Source organism: Theropithecus gelada, chromosome X (assembly GCF_003255815.1).
Source record: "Theropithecus gelada isolate Dixy chromosome X, Tgel_1.0, whole genome shotgun sequence".
In the NCBI taxonomy this organism is placed as follows: Eukaryota; Metazoa; Chordata; class Mammalia; order Primates; family Cercopithecidae; genus Theropithecus; species Theropithecus gelada.
The window spans coordinates 8,499,883-8,514,861 of record NC_037689.1 but is presented as its reverse complement, the minus strand read 5'-3'; the positions used below and the strand labels follow the sequence as shown (position 1 = coordinate 8,514,861).

General features: G+C 37.6%; 1 pseudogene; it reads right to left on the bottom strand.

Moving 5' to 3' along the window:
• Window positions 1-1,470: 1,470 nt before the first annotated feature.
• Window positions 1,471-2,251, bottom strand: LOC112616296 (annotated as a pseudogene).
• Between the last annotated feature and the right edge of the window lie 12,728 nt (window positions 2,252-14,979).

Below are 14,979 nucleotides of genomic sequence, written 5' to 3'. Positions count from 1 at the left end.
GATGTTCATTATCCCTACTGAAATTACACAAACAAATGTAAATGAGAAGAATCCAAGTCGAAATTAATAACAAAATAGCACTCCATCACAAAAGCATGTAAAATTACAAGAATGCTATTTTAACATACTGGCACTTTAAGAAAATGATAATATCAAAATAAACAAAATTTCCAAATTGTTCCCTAAACTGCTAAACAGATAAATATGACTAATGAATGAGTTTGGGTTTTGTAAAGAAAAATTATTTAAATAAATCACATAATTCATACTGAGTCGCAAAGGTTGTATCTTCTTTCCTCCTATTTGATTTATAAAGTGGCAAGCCGTAATATAGGAAAATGTAACCTATTTTAAACATGGCATCTTCATTTTAAAAGCTGATCCAATTAATTAAAAATACTTTTAATGGAGAGTTTTGAGTTTCCTGAGCAGTTCATATTTAGATAAATGGGAAAAGACATCTACAGTCAGCATTTTCATAGTCTTTACAAATATCAAGTAAAAATGTAATAGGGCAGTCTTATATTTTAAGCTCACGCCTTTTGGGGATACGGTCTCAAGTCTTCTTTAATGTCAGAACTGCAAAATATAATTGCTGTTATATGGTAATGGGAATTAAAGAACATAGAGTCCTCATGTAAAGATTAGAATGCACTTTTCTATTTAGTGCTTCAAAGGATGGACTTTCAAAATGTTTGATCTTAATAATCCCATGCTATAAGTAGACTGATTCCTCTTCAGTTTGTAAATATAAGTGGGCTATGTGAAATTTATCAACTGATTAAGGTTTTTGAGCTTCAGTTATAGATGAAAACTATCTCAATTTAACTTTATTTACCCCCATCATGATATGCAGGGTGTGTAGACAAAAGCATTTTATCAGCTATCTATATGACAGGATCAACACTGTAATAATTCATGTGATCCAAAATGGGCAAAAGCAAAAGACTAGTTTCCCTTCAAGAAGAAAAAGTTCAGACCTATGAAAAGGACTACAATACTAATTTTTAAAATTGTATTAGAAGCATTCATAATGTCAACAAAATTGCTACAGGTTTTTTTTTGCAATTAAAGTGGTATTCAGTTAACAGGACAACTATTTCATATAAGCTGTACCAGAGACAACTGAAATGAAAAAACTACCATCCCCATATATAACTAATTTGTGCTGTGCACCAACAAGAACCTGCTTTAAATTCCCATGCCAATTTACAACTCCCATATCATACCAGGCAGTCTGTGGCCATCTAAAGACACGTTCAGTAGTGGGATAACTATACACACACACACACACACACACACACACACACACACACACACACACACGGACACTGTAAGGTTTAAAAACAAATCATGTACAGCTTATATTTTAATTTTTTCCTTTAACAGGAGTGAGTTATGGACAGGGGACTTACATGTTTTATAGACAATAAGAAAACTGCTAGAACCAACTTATTCATTATTACCTTTTTAATTTTCATATTCCTCTTTTTTATCCTCTTCCTTCTTTTTCTTGCTTTTTTCAGCCTTGATGACTGCCTTTTTTGCAGCATCAGGCTTTCCTTTACCTCCAAATGCAGCAATATCCTTTTCGTATTTTTCCTTCAGCTTCACAGCCTTCTTTTCATAAGGGTGCTTGTCATCTTCAGCAGTGTAATTCCACATCTCTCCCAGTTTTTTTGCAACATCACTAACTGATAGGCCAGGATGTTCTTTGATTTTGGGGCAATCCTCAGAAGAGAACATGAAAAAGGCCAAAGGAGGCCTCTTGAGTGCATTGGGATCTTTGAACTTCATTTTGGTCTCTGCTTTTGGAGGGATATAGATTTTCATTTCTCTTTCATAATGAGCCATGTCCATTGAGTCTTCACCCTTGCTGAGTCTTCAAATTTTCATTTCTTTTGAGCAGACATGGTCTTCCACCTCTTTAAGCACTTCTTAGGAAACTCTGAGAAGTTGACTGAAGCATCTGGGTGCTGCTTCTTGTGCTCCTCCCAGGAAGTTTACACAAAGATTGCACATGATGTGATGACATTTTGCCTTTCAGCTTCTTAGGATCTCCTTTGCCTACATTATTTTTCCTCAGCAAGGCAGAATCACTCAGTGCCTGTTTGGCTCTCACCTGCCCTGGAGCAGTCTCTATGGAGCTCAATGTACTGCAGTGGCTGTGAGAGTGGGAGCCAGATGCAGCCTCCTCGCTCTCTCCACTCTGTAACCTGAACTTTTTCTTAAAACCAATGGAATCGCTCATGTTGCTTTGCACAGTCTCTTCTTAACTTGTTCATTAACAACATGTTCAATACATATAGGCCCACCTTATTCCGTAGCTGTTCCATTGATTGCTTTTTCCTGAGGCCTAAACAAAGAAGATAGCTAGAGTTGGAACTCACTTTCCTCATTTATACAATGAGAAAAATAACAAACCTTAAGTTTGTTAATAACACTGTTATGAAGATTAAACCAATGCATGTAAGGTATTTAGAATGGTGTCTCACATATAGTAAGCATGAAATAAGTATTGACATTTCTTGTTAGTTTTTTTAACCTTACAATCCAAGGAATGAGACTAACTCACATTTAAAAATAATGAGTCAAATCCAGATATTATAATAGTGATAATAGCAGCAGCTAACACTTATATGGCACAATATATGCCATGAGTTGTTATAAAATCTTTGTGTGTGCAAACATACCTCATTTTATAGCCCTTTACTTTATTGCATGTCACAGATACTGTGTTTTCTACATATTGAACGTTTGTGGGAACTCTGTATCAAGCAAATATATTGGTGTCATTTTTCCAGTAGCATGTGCTTACTTCATGTCTCTGTCACAATTTGGTGATTCTTGGAATATTTCGAAGTTTTTCATTATTATGTCAGTTATGATGATCCTTGATGTTACTATTGTAATTGATTCGGAGTACCATAAACCGTACCCATATAAGACAGTGAACTTAATAAATGTTGTATGTATTCTGAGTGCTCCAACTGATCATTTCCCCATCTATCTTCCTCTTCTCAGGACTCCCTACTTCCTGAGACACAATGATATTAAAATTAAGCCAATGAATAGCCCTACAGTGGCCCCCAAGTGTTCAAGTGGAAGAAAGAGAATCACATGTTTCTTACTTTAAATCAAAAGCTAGACATGATTAAGCTTAGTGAAGGAGGCATATCAAAAGCCAAGATAGGCCAAAAACTAGGTCTCTGGCATCAAAGAATTAGTCAAGTAATGAATGCAAAGGAAAAGTTATTGAAGAACATTAAAAGTGCCACTCCAGTGAACATATGAATGATAAAAAAGCAAAACAGCTTTCTTGCTGATATGAAGAAAGTTTGAGTGTCTGGATCGAAGATCAAAGAAGCCACAACATTCTCTTAAGCCAAAGCCTAACCAAAAAGCCTTATACTGGAAGATGTCATCTAGGTTTTTCATAGCTGGAGAGGAATCAATGCCTGGCTTCAAAGCTTCAAAGGACAGGCTGACTCTTTCATTAGGGGCTAATGCAGCTGGTGACTTCAAGCTGAAGCCAGTGCTTATTTTCCATTCCAAAAATCCTAGGGCCCTTGAGAATTATGCAAAATCTACTTTGCCTGTACTCTATAAGTGGAACAACAAAGCCTGGATGATAGCACATCTGTTTATAGCATAGTTTACTGAATATTTTAAGCCTACTGTTAAGAACTTCTGCTCAGAAAAAAAGATTCCTTTCAAAATATTAGTGCTCATTGACAATGCACCTGGTCATGCAAGGGCTCTATGGAGATGTACAAGGGGATTCATGTTATTGTCATGCTTGCTAACACAATATGATTCTGCGGCCCATAGATCAGCAGTAATTTTGACTTTCAGTCTTATTATTTAAGAAACACATATAGCTACCATAGATAGTGATTCCTCTGATGGGTCTGAGCAAAGTAAATTGAAAACCTTCTGGAAAGAATTCACCGTTTTAGATGCCATTAAGAACATTCATGGTTCATTGGAGGAGGTCAAAATATTAACATTAACAGGAGTTTGGAAGAAGTTGATTTCAACCCTTGTGGATGACTTTGAGCAGTTTAAGACTTCTGTGGAGAAAGTAACTGAAGATGTAGCAAAACAGCAAGAGATTAGAATTAAAAATGGAGCCTGAAGATGTCATTGAATTGCCACAATCTCATGATCAAACTTGAATGGATAAGGAGTCGCTTTTTATGGAGAAGCAAATAAAGTGGTTTCTTGAGAAATGGAATCTACTCCTGGTGAAGATCCAGTGAACATTATTAAAATAACAGAAAGTGATTTAGAATATTATATAAACCTAGTTGATATAGCAATAGGAGGATTTCAGAGGATTCACTCCAAATTTTGGAAAGAATGTGGGTAAAATGCTATCAAACACCATCTCATGCTACAGAGAAATCTTCTGTGAAAGAAATAGTCGATGTGGCAAACTTCTTTATTGTTTATTGTAAGAAATTGCCACAGGCACCCCAGCCTTCAGCAACCACCACCCTGATCAGTCAGCAGCCATCAACATTGAGGCAAGACCCTTCATCTCCGCAATGATTACAACTTACTCAAGGCTCAGACAACTGTAAACATTTTTTTAAGCAATAAAGTATTTCTTAATTAAGGTATGTACATTGTTTGTTAGACATAATGCTACTGTATACTTAACTGACTACAGTATTAGTGTAAACATACCTTTTATATGGGCAGGGAAGCCAAAAAGTTTGTGTGACTTGCTTTACTGAAATATTCACTTTATTGTGGTGGTCTGGAACCAAACCTGTAATATCTCCAAGGTAGGCCTGTATTAAGACTTTAAATCCTCATAACCACCCTATGTGGTAAATTCGATCTTTCTCACTTTACAGATGAGAAAACTGAGATACAGAGTGACCAGCTGTGATCACCATGCCAAGTTGGAAGAGATGGTACTTTATTGGGCTTTCATCAAGATTCCTTCTATGTGAGCTGTTGCTGACCATGCTCTTTACATCTCTGTCTGGTAGAACATCCTCTTCCAATCCAAAGGGATTATAGTATCACTTTTGGGAGGGCTGCAAGTCCCAAATGGGTACCAGAAAAGCTGAGAAATAAGTACAGGCTATGAGGTTATTGTTCAGATTCCTGTATTCCTATGTTACTAGGATGCCTGGGTCCTTGAGTGATATCACTAAGAAATAAAGGGCGGCCTTCCATGACTTGTTGGTTCTGAGGGAGAAAATAAGACCAAGGTAGAATTGAATTTTGTACCCTGAGTAGTACCATCTCTAAATATATTAAACCCAGAGAACAAAATGGTCCTGCGGGGTCAATGATGAATTTGTCTTTGTTCATATGAAGTTTCAGGTACTGGTAGATGTCTAGAAATAAAGGTGTTTCTGGTGGTTAAAATACCAATCTAGGATGTAGAAGATAAGTCAGAACTGGAAATATCTGATAAATGAAGCTGTGGAGGTATATGAAACCATAGTTAAAGAGAGTTATAAGAAGGCAGCTAAATGTGGAGCACCAGAGGGGGGTCTACATTTAAGAAGGGAGTGGGTAACAATGTTGAATGCTACTGACAGGTTGTGGAGAAGAGCAGTGAGGACTGAAGAAAAATGATTATGTTTTATTAAGAAGTTTAAAATGTCCCTACAAAGGACACAAACTCATCCTTTTTTATGGCTGCAGAGTATTCCATGGTGTATATGTGCCACATTTTCTTAATCCAGTCTGTCACTGATGGACATTTGGGTTGATTCCAAGTCTTTGCTATTGTGAATAGTGCCGCAATAAACATACGTGTGCATGTATCTTTATAGCAGCATGAAATATAATCCTTTGGGTATATACCCAGTAATGGGATGGCTGGGTCATATGGTACATCTAGTTCTAGATCCTTGAGGAATTGCCATACTGTTTTCCATAATGGTTGAACTAGTTTACAATCCCACCAACAGTGTAAAAGTGTTCCTATTTCTCCACATCCTCTCCAGCACCTGTTGTTTCCTGACTTTTTAATGATCGCCAATGCAGCTGGAAACCATCATTCTTAGCAAACTATCACAAGAACAGAAAACCAAACACCGCATGTTCTCACTCATAGGTGGGAACTGAACAATGAGATCACTTGGACTCGGGAAGGGGAACATCACACACCGGGGCCTATCATGGGGAGGGGAGAGGGGGGAGGGATTGCACTGGGAGTTATACCTGATGTAAATGACGAGTTGATGGGTGCTGACGAGTTGATGGGTGCAGCACACCAACATGGCACACGTATACATATGTAACAAACCTGCACATTATGCACATGTACCCTAGAACTTAAAGTATAATAATAATAAAAAATAAAAAAATAAAAAATTTTTAAAAAGGAAAAAAATAAAAAAAATAAAAAATTTAAAAATTTTAAAAAAAGAAGTTTAAAATGGTGGGAATAAAACGTAGATTATGAGACATTGAAGAGTGAGGAAGATGTGGAAGTAGATGCATTAGTGTGGATAATTCTTTCCTGATACTCTAATTATCTTCATAGTATTTGCCCATACCTGACAAGTTATACTTCTATTTGTTTGTTGTTTGAATCCCACTAGCAACTAAGGCAGGGAGTTTTGTCTGTTTCGTTCATAAATGTATCCAGTATATCTAGAACAGTTCCTGGAAAATAGATAGAGCCCTCAATAGATATCTGGTGAATGAATGTAGTAAGTTTGGTAGATAAGAAATGCAGTAAATAACATGTGTTATAGATAAAACAGAGTCATTTTTGGCCAACATTTTAATATGAACATTTTTCCTTTTTGGAGACAGGGTCTCACTCTGTCATCCAGGCTGAAGTGCAGTGGCGTGATCATGGCCTCGATTTCTTGGTCTCAAGCAATCCTCCTGCCTCAGCCTCCCAAGTATCTGGGACTACACACATGTGTCACCATGCTTGGTTATTTTTTTTTTTAATTTTTTAAAATTAAAAAAATAATTGGAAGAGATGGGGTCTTGCTATGTTGCCCAGACTGGTCTTGAACTCCTGGCCTCAAATGATCCTCCTATCTTGACTAATATGAACCGTCTTAAACATACAGAAAAGTTGAAAGAATGATAAATTGAATATCCATAAGCTCACTACCTAGATTCTACCAACAATGTTTAGCAATATTTGCTTTATTAGATATCCATCTCTCTATTCATCCTTCTGTCCATTCAACAGTCGAACTTATTTTGATTCTTTTCAAAGAAAGTTGCACATCAGAATACTTTAACTCTGGATATTCTGATATGCATGTAGTTAACTAGAGATCAATATTTATATGTGCTTTATTCTTTCTTGAGGTAAAATTTATGTCAAGTGAGATGCACAACTCACAACTCTACTATTGGCAAATTTTAACAAATACATACACCTCTGTAACTCAAGGCCCTATTAACATATATAATATACCATGATTTAGAAAGTGTTTTTTTTGGTTCTTATTTTATAAAGGTTCACATATCTTAAAATTCATCAACACTGAAATGCATAATTTAATGTTTTTTAGTGTATTCACAGAGTTGTGCAACCATCACCACTATTTCCAGAACATTTTTGTTACCCCAAAAGGAAACTCATACCAATTGGTAGTCAATCCCCATTTCCCCTTCCCCTCAGCCCCTGGCAAATACTATTATGTTTTTAGTCTCTATGGATTTGCCTGTTCTGGTTATTTCATATATATGGAATCACATAAACTGTGTTGCCTTTTGTTTCTAGTTTCTTTTACTTAGCATAATATTTTTAAGATTCATTTACGTTTAAACTTGTATCAGTACTTTATTCCTTTTGGTTACTGAACAAGATTCCATTGTATAGATATGCCACATTTTTTAATCCATTCATTGGTTGATGGACTTTTTTTTCTACTTTTTGGCTATTGCAAATCAATCTGCTATAAAAATTCATGTATTAGTATTTGTGTTAAAATATGCATTTATTTCTCCTGAGTATATACTATATACCTAATAACAGAACTGCTAGGCCATATGGTAACTCTATTCTTAAATTATGAGGAACTATAAAAACGTATTCCAAAGCAGCTGCATCATTATACATTCCCAATAGAAATGCATGAAGATCCTTATTTCTCCATATCCTCACCAATTTTCTTGTTGTCTGTCTTTTTATTTTAGCTGTACTGGTGGAGGTGAAGTAGTATTTTATTGTGATTTTTGGTTCACATTTCCCAAATGAATAATGAAGCTGAGTTTCTTTCCCTGTGCTTATTGGTCATCTGTATAACTTCTTTTGAGAAAAATCTATACAGATCCTTTGTCCATTTTTAATTGGGTTATTTATCTTTTATTATTGAGTTGTAAGAACTCTTTACATAAATTATATACTAGATCATTATCAAATATTATTTATAAATATTTTCTCTCATTCCGTGGGTTTTTGTCTTGTGTATCTTTATGGCATGCAAATTTTTAATGTAATGAAGTCTATCCAACCTACTTTTTCTTCTGTTGCTTGTATTTTTATGTCATATCTAAAAATCGATTACCTTATCTAAGGTTACAAAGGTTTACCACTATGTTTTTTCTAAGTTGTATAGTTTTAGGTTCAATATCTAGGTTTATGATCCACTTTCAGTTAATTTTTACACAGAGTGTAAGGTAGGGGTCCAAATTCACTCTTTCCATATGGATATCTAGTTGTCCCAGCACTATTTTTTGAAAACACAGATTTTTTTTTTTTTTTTTTTTTTGAGATGGAGTCTGGCTCTGTTGCCCAGGCTGGAGTGTAGTGGCACGATCTCTGTTCACTGCAAGCTCCGCCTCCCGGGTTTATGCCATTCTCCTGCCTCAGCCTCCCCAGTCGCTGGGACTACAGGCGCCCACCACCATGCCCAGCTAATTTTGTATTTTTAGTAGAGACGGGGTTTCACCGTGTTAGTCAGGATGGTCTCGATCTCCTGACCTTGTGATCCGCCCACCTCAGCCTCCCAAAGTGCTGGGATTACAGACATGAGCCACTGTGCCTGGCCAAAAAGACAGATCTTTCACACATTGAATGGTCAGGTCACCCTCGTTGAAAATCAGTTGACTATAAGAGTTTATTTCTGGACTTTCAATTGTATTACATTATCTATATGTCTATCCATATTCCATTAGCATACAATTTTGAATATTGTAGCTTTGTAGTAAGTTTTAAAATTGGGAAGTGTTGTCTTCCAATTTTGTTCTTCTTTTTCATGATTTTTAAAAATACTTAGATTCCCCTGCATTTCCATAAGAGTTTTCAAAACAGTTTGACAGTTTCTAAAAAAAAAAAAAAAAAAAAAAAAAAAAGCCAGCTGCTATTTTGATAGGGATTGTGTTAAATCTATAGATCAATTTGAGAAGTAGCACCATCTTAACAATATTAAGTGTTCCAATCCATGAAAATGGAGTATCTTTTGATTTATTTAGATCTATATTTCAAAGTTTTTTTTATAGTTTTCAGTGTAGAAGTCATGTGCTTTCTTTTGTTAAATTTATTCCCAAATATTTTATTGTTTTTGATGGTATTGAAATGGATTCTTAAAAATTATCTTCAGATTGTTCGTTGCTAGTAATAGAAAAACAATTAATTTTTTTCACTTTTAAAAAAATTTATTATTTATTTATTTTTAGACAGAGTCTTGTTCTGTTGCTCAGGCTGGAGTACAGTGGCACCATCTTGGCTCAGTGAAGCCTCCGCCTCCTGGATTCAAACAATTCTCCTGCCTCAGCCACTCAAGTAGCTGGTACTACAGGAACATGCCACCATGTCTGGCTCATTTTTTGGTACTTTTTAGTAGAGATGGGGTTTTGCTATGTTGACCAGGCTAGTCTTGAACTCCTGACCTCAGGTGATCTGCTCGCCTTGGCCTCCCAAACTGCTGGGATTACAGGCATGAGCCACTGTGCCCAACCCTCTTTGGTTTTGCATCCTACAACTTTGTTAAACTCAATTATTAGCTCCAAATATTTTGTGGATTTCTTAGGATTGTCTATATACAAGTTCATCTCATCTGTGAATATAGTTTTATTTCTTCATTTACAATCTGTATGTCTTTTATTTCTCTTTTCTTGATTACCCTGGCTAGAACCTCCAGTACAATATTAAATAGAATTGCTGGAGGCAGACATTCTTGTCTGTTCCTGATCTTAAGGGGAAAGTATCAAGTCTTTCACAACTAAGTATTATGTTAGAAATACTTTTTTCATAATGTCCTTTTTAGAGTGAGGGTATTTCCTTCTATTCCTAGTTTGATGAGTTTTTTAAAAATCATAAAAATGGGGCCAGGCGCGGTGGCTCACGCCTGTAAACTTCGGGAGGCTGAGGCAGGCAGATTACCTGAGGTCAAGAGTTCGAGACCAGCCTGGCCAACATGGTGAAACCCCGTCTCTACTGAAAATACAAAAATTAGCTGGGCACTGTGGCGGGTGCCTGTAATCCCAACTACCTGGAAGGCTGAGGCAGGAGAACTGTTTGAACTCAGGAGGCAGTGGTTGCAGTGAGCTGAGATTGCACCACTGCTCTCCAACCTGGGTGACAGAGTGAGACTCCGTCTCAAAAAAAAAAAAAAAAAAAAAAAGCAAATCATAAAAATGGTGATAAATTTTGTTGAAAGCGTTTGCTGTGTCTATTGAGATGCTCATGTGATTTGTCATTTGTTTTATTACTGGGGTATATTATATTGAGAGTTGATTTGCTGGATTCCTTAGCTGCTTTTAGTCATCCTAAAGGGCAAAAAAGAAATGCAACCAGGTAATGGCTTTGGTTTTGTTTTTTTGCCTCCAGGTGGAAGGAAAAACAGCCCAAACATTTCCAAAGGTAAGCTTTGGGTGGGTCAAAAATGTTAAAAACTTACATTGCTCTATCCTTCAAGTGGCAGGACAAGAAGTTTAATCTGTTCCCATGGCTAGAGCAAAGCTTTAGATAAGCCAGAGAGAAAAAAAAAAAGGCGGGGGCCGGGGAGCAAACCAGTGAGATATCGGAACAGCTTCTTCCTCGACTCCCCCAAATACACACATCTTGAATCCTGGTAATGATCTCCAAGCAACCATAATGTTAACAATGTACATGCTGAGTTTACTGCCAGGGGTTTGCAGTGAGAAAAAAAGGAGAGAATTGTAAAAATTCACATTGTATTTTTGTGACTATTGCATTTAAATGTGTCTCAATCAGTTTACATTGCTATGACAAAATACCATTGATTCAGATTTAACAACAAACATTAATGTCTCACAGTTTCAGAGGCTGGGAGGTCCCAGATCAAGGTGCTGGAAGATTCTGTGTCTAGTGTGGTGGGCTCACTTCCTGGTTTGCAGACAGCTACTTTTGTGCTGTATCTTCACATGGCAAGGAGTGAGAGCAAGCTCTGGTCTCTTCCTTTTCTAATTAGGGCACTAATCTCATCATGGGGAGGGGCAGTCCATCCTTATGATCTCATGTAAACCTAAGCCCGTCCCAAAGGCCCCAGTTCCAAATACCATCACATTGGGAATTAGGGATTCAAAACCAGACTTTTGATGGGTGGAGAGACACAAATATTCAGTTCATAGAAAGATGTATAATAAAATTCTTATAATTTCATAAATTCTAGAGACATCTCCTCAATATAAGAAAGTGTTGATGGGACATAATTTGCTTTCTTTTTGCCCCAGTGAGAATATTATAACTTAAATGCTTTGAGTATTGCAAACAGAATAAATCTCTCTAGCTGATGCTATTTGCTATGATTTTTGTCTATTGGAACCTCTGGGAAAGGGCAAACAACATGAAATAAGAGACAATTTTTAGATGGAGATATACTTTTAGAGTTTTAAAAAGAAATTTTTATGTTGCAAATGGACTGTCAGAGTCTGACACTTATAGGCTAATGATTTCCCACTGCCTATCTTTGAGTGAGTCAAATAGACGCTAAGGGTTTATGGGATCCTTGCTTGTCCCTTGGACTTGGAACATGGTTATCTGTCTTTGCAACATTTTGACTTTGCTGCTGTTGAAGAAAAACCACTGGCTGTTTTTGGAATTCTTAATTCACAGATCTTAATTACCTGAACCTGACTCTAAGCTGATAGTGCCTTTTATGGACAGTTTCAGCCTGAGCAGGAGCTGCGTGTAACTGAAAGCAGGCATAGGTTCAATTAGCAGAACTCTGATTCTGGGACTCTATTGCATATTTTAAACACCCTTCTGCGGGATCCTAGTCTATGAAAACATCATTGATGCTGGATGGACTATCTGGATCACTTGCAGATGCCCATGAGGAAGGGCTTGTTCTCTGATGAAACCATCTAAGATTGAGTTGCTGATTGACTTACATTTCAGATGCAGAGGATAGTTGTATTCCTAACCTGTGATTCCTGCCTCAAATTATAAGTTAGGGATGGACATATTACAAGGAATATGAATCCTCTGCCCACTCATGACAGATTGGACACTTGACCCATTCTTAGGGGTGTCTCACTGATGTTGATTTGTTTTACTTTCTTGAGTAATTACAGTTTGCAACAATAAACTGATGGCCTAACTTTACTTCCCTTACTGTTTGCCTGGTGCACACATCTCAGTAAGGCAGTTTATTTAACGCAGCTCTCCCCAGAAAGAGATTTTGCTTTTCTAGGCTACCCACTTGGATAAGTGGTCAGGACAAAAAGGGGTGTGAGGTTATGTAAAACCATCTTGAAAAGTGTTGAAACTCAAAATTTTGTCATGACATGTATCTTTCTGGTTATGTTGTATATATTTTTTTCCTGTGAAAATGCTTTTGTCCCTCCTGCATACAACCTGCCCGGATGAAAATGACACAGAATTTTTCTTGATCACTTTTGCCATCCAGAGATACCCAGCTGGCAACGCCCTTGCCCTGCCTCGACCCACAGCTTTGGGGCTGGCTCGGCCCTGCCACTGTTTCTGTCACATGGGGCAGCTGCCCTCTGCTGGTGGAGGGCAGCAGGCCACAGTGCTACAGCCTTCTCTGTACCCATGTTTGGTGGGTCCTGAGCTCTTGTCTTGTGTCCAAGAAGAATGAGAATACACTGACAATCAAAGAGTGAGAAGGGCAGAGAATAATTTTATTGAGCGAGGAAATAGCTCTCAGTGGAGAGGGGACATACGGGTGATCCCCCACCTGGAGTCAGGTGCTTTCTCTCTCACTGTGGCTGAGTCCACAGCTTTTATGGGCTTAGAATAAAGGAGTGAGCGCTGATGGATTTGTGAGTATGCAAAAAATGTTAAACGTGCCACTCAAAGGTGGGCATATCAGTGTAAAAAACAATTAGGGAAGTGTAGGTATAGGTAAAATAGGAGAAGCATTGGGGAGATCAATCAGAGGAAAGTGCACCAAATGGGAAAACAGGTTCTCAATCCAGTCTGTGAATTTGACTTGTAGCTTGGCTTTCAGGCTTTAAGCTGTCTTTGGCTTGGAGGTGGGGTCTCACCAGGGACCCTACCCTGTCTGCCTAGGCATTTGTCTGCCTCCTGCCTCTATCAAAAAGGTCTGAGTGAGAAGTAAAAATATGTTTGAGGAAAATGTAAAGTTTTGATAATTGAATGGAACACACTGATTTTGTAAAAGTGGGGAAAAAATCAAAACCCTGCCACCTGTGGAGACATGAGAAGGAGTGGGGAGGGGAGATATTAATGATCTCTGTTTTTCAGAACCATTCCTTGAAGCTTTCCCTTTTTCTTGAAGGAAAACTCCTCATGCTGTCTTTCCAAACAGCTGCAAGTGCTTTGTATGTAAACTTCAGAGCCTAAGATCATATCTGTTGGTATGCTGACTCAGATAGCAATGGGTGGCCCCAGATCCTGTACCTTCTGTGTAGAATACCTCCAAATGCCATCCATACTTTTAAAGTTGATAAACTGACGTCATGTGCAAGCAAACCTGTTTGGAACAGAGTACTTTAGTCATTTTCTCTGAAATCAAGACTAATTCTAATTTTCTGGACTGGACTGGGAACCTTAGGGCAGGAATTCCCATTATGGAGGCTACATTGGGGTCCTGATAAGCTGTACTGCCTAATGTATGTCCTACTTGAGGTACCCTAATAATTATAAACTCTTTGTTTCTAGGGGTACTACATGAGCCTTCTGGGACTGTACTTCTTGTGTGTACTCATGCTATCATGACACTGGCTGAGTCCCAAAAGGATTTCAGGTCAGCTTAAACTAAGTGGCCAGAGTTGTGCTGTGCCTGAATTAGTTTTTTTAAAGTATGGAAACAAGTAAAAAGTCACATGACTTTCTAAGATAGACCTTTGTGGTGAATGGGATTTCTTTTTAACTGGTTAAATCCAGAACCCCTAAAGGGCATAATCAAGATCAATACCACAGGTTGGCCTCACCCTGCCACATGAGGTCCTACTGGTATAATAACGTTGTTATCTAAAGGCTTGTCAATTTTCTTAAATTTTATCAAAGAACAAACTTTTGGTTTCATTTTTTTCTCTGTTGTTTTTCTGTTATCTCTTTCATTTGTTTCCATTCTAATCTTTATTATTTCCTTCCATCTGCTTGCTTTGGGTTTATGGCTCCTCTTTCTTTAATTTCTTAAAGGTGGTATGGTATGCTATTGGTTTGATATTTTTCTTTTTCTCTTCTTTCCTTTTTTCTGAAATATGAGTCTCACTCTGTTGCTCAGGCTGGAGTGCAGTGGTGTGATCACAGATCACTGTAGCCTCAGTGTCCTGGGCTCAAGGGATCCTCCTACCTTAGCCTCCCGAGTAGCTAGGACTATAGGTGTGTGCCACTATGCCTGGCTAATTTTTTAATTTTGTGTAGAGATATGGGGTCTTGCTATGTTGCTCAAGCCAGTCTGGAACCCGTGGGCTCAAGCGATCCTCCTACTTCAGCTTCCAAATTACTGGGATTATGAGAATGAGCCATTGTGCCCAGCCTCTTCTGTTTAAATATAGGCATTCAGAGTGATAAATTCATCTCTAAACTACGGTTTAGCTGCATCCCATTAGTTTTGAAACATTGTGTTTTCATCT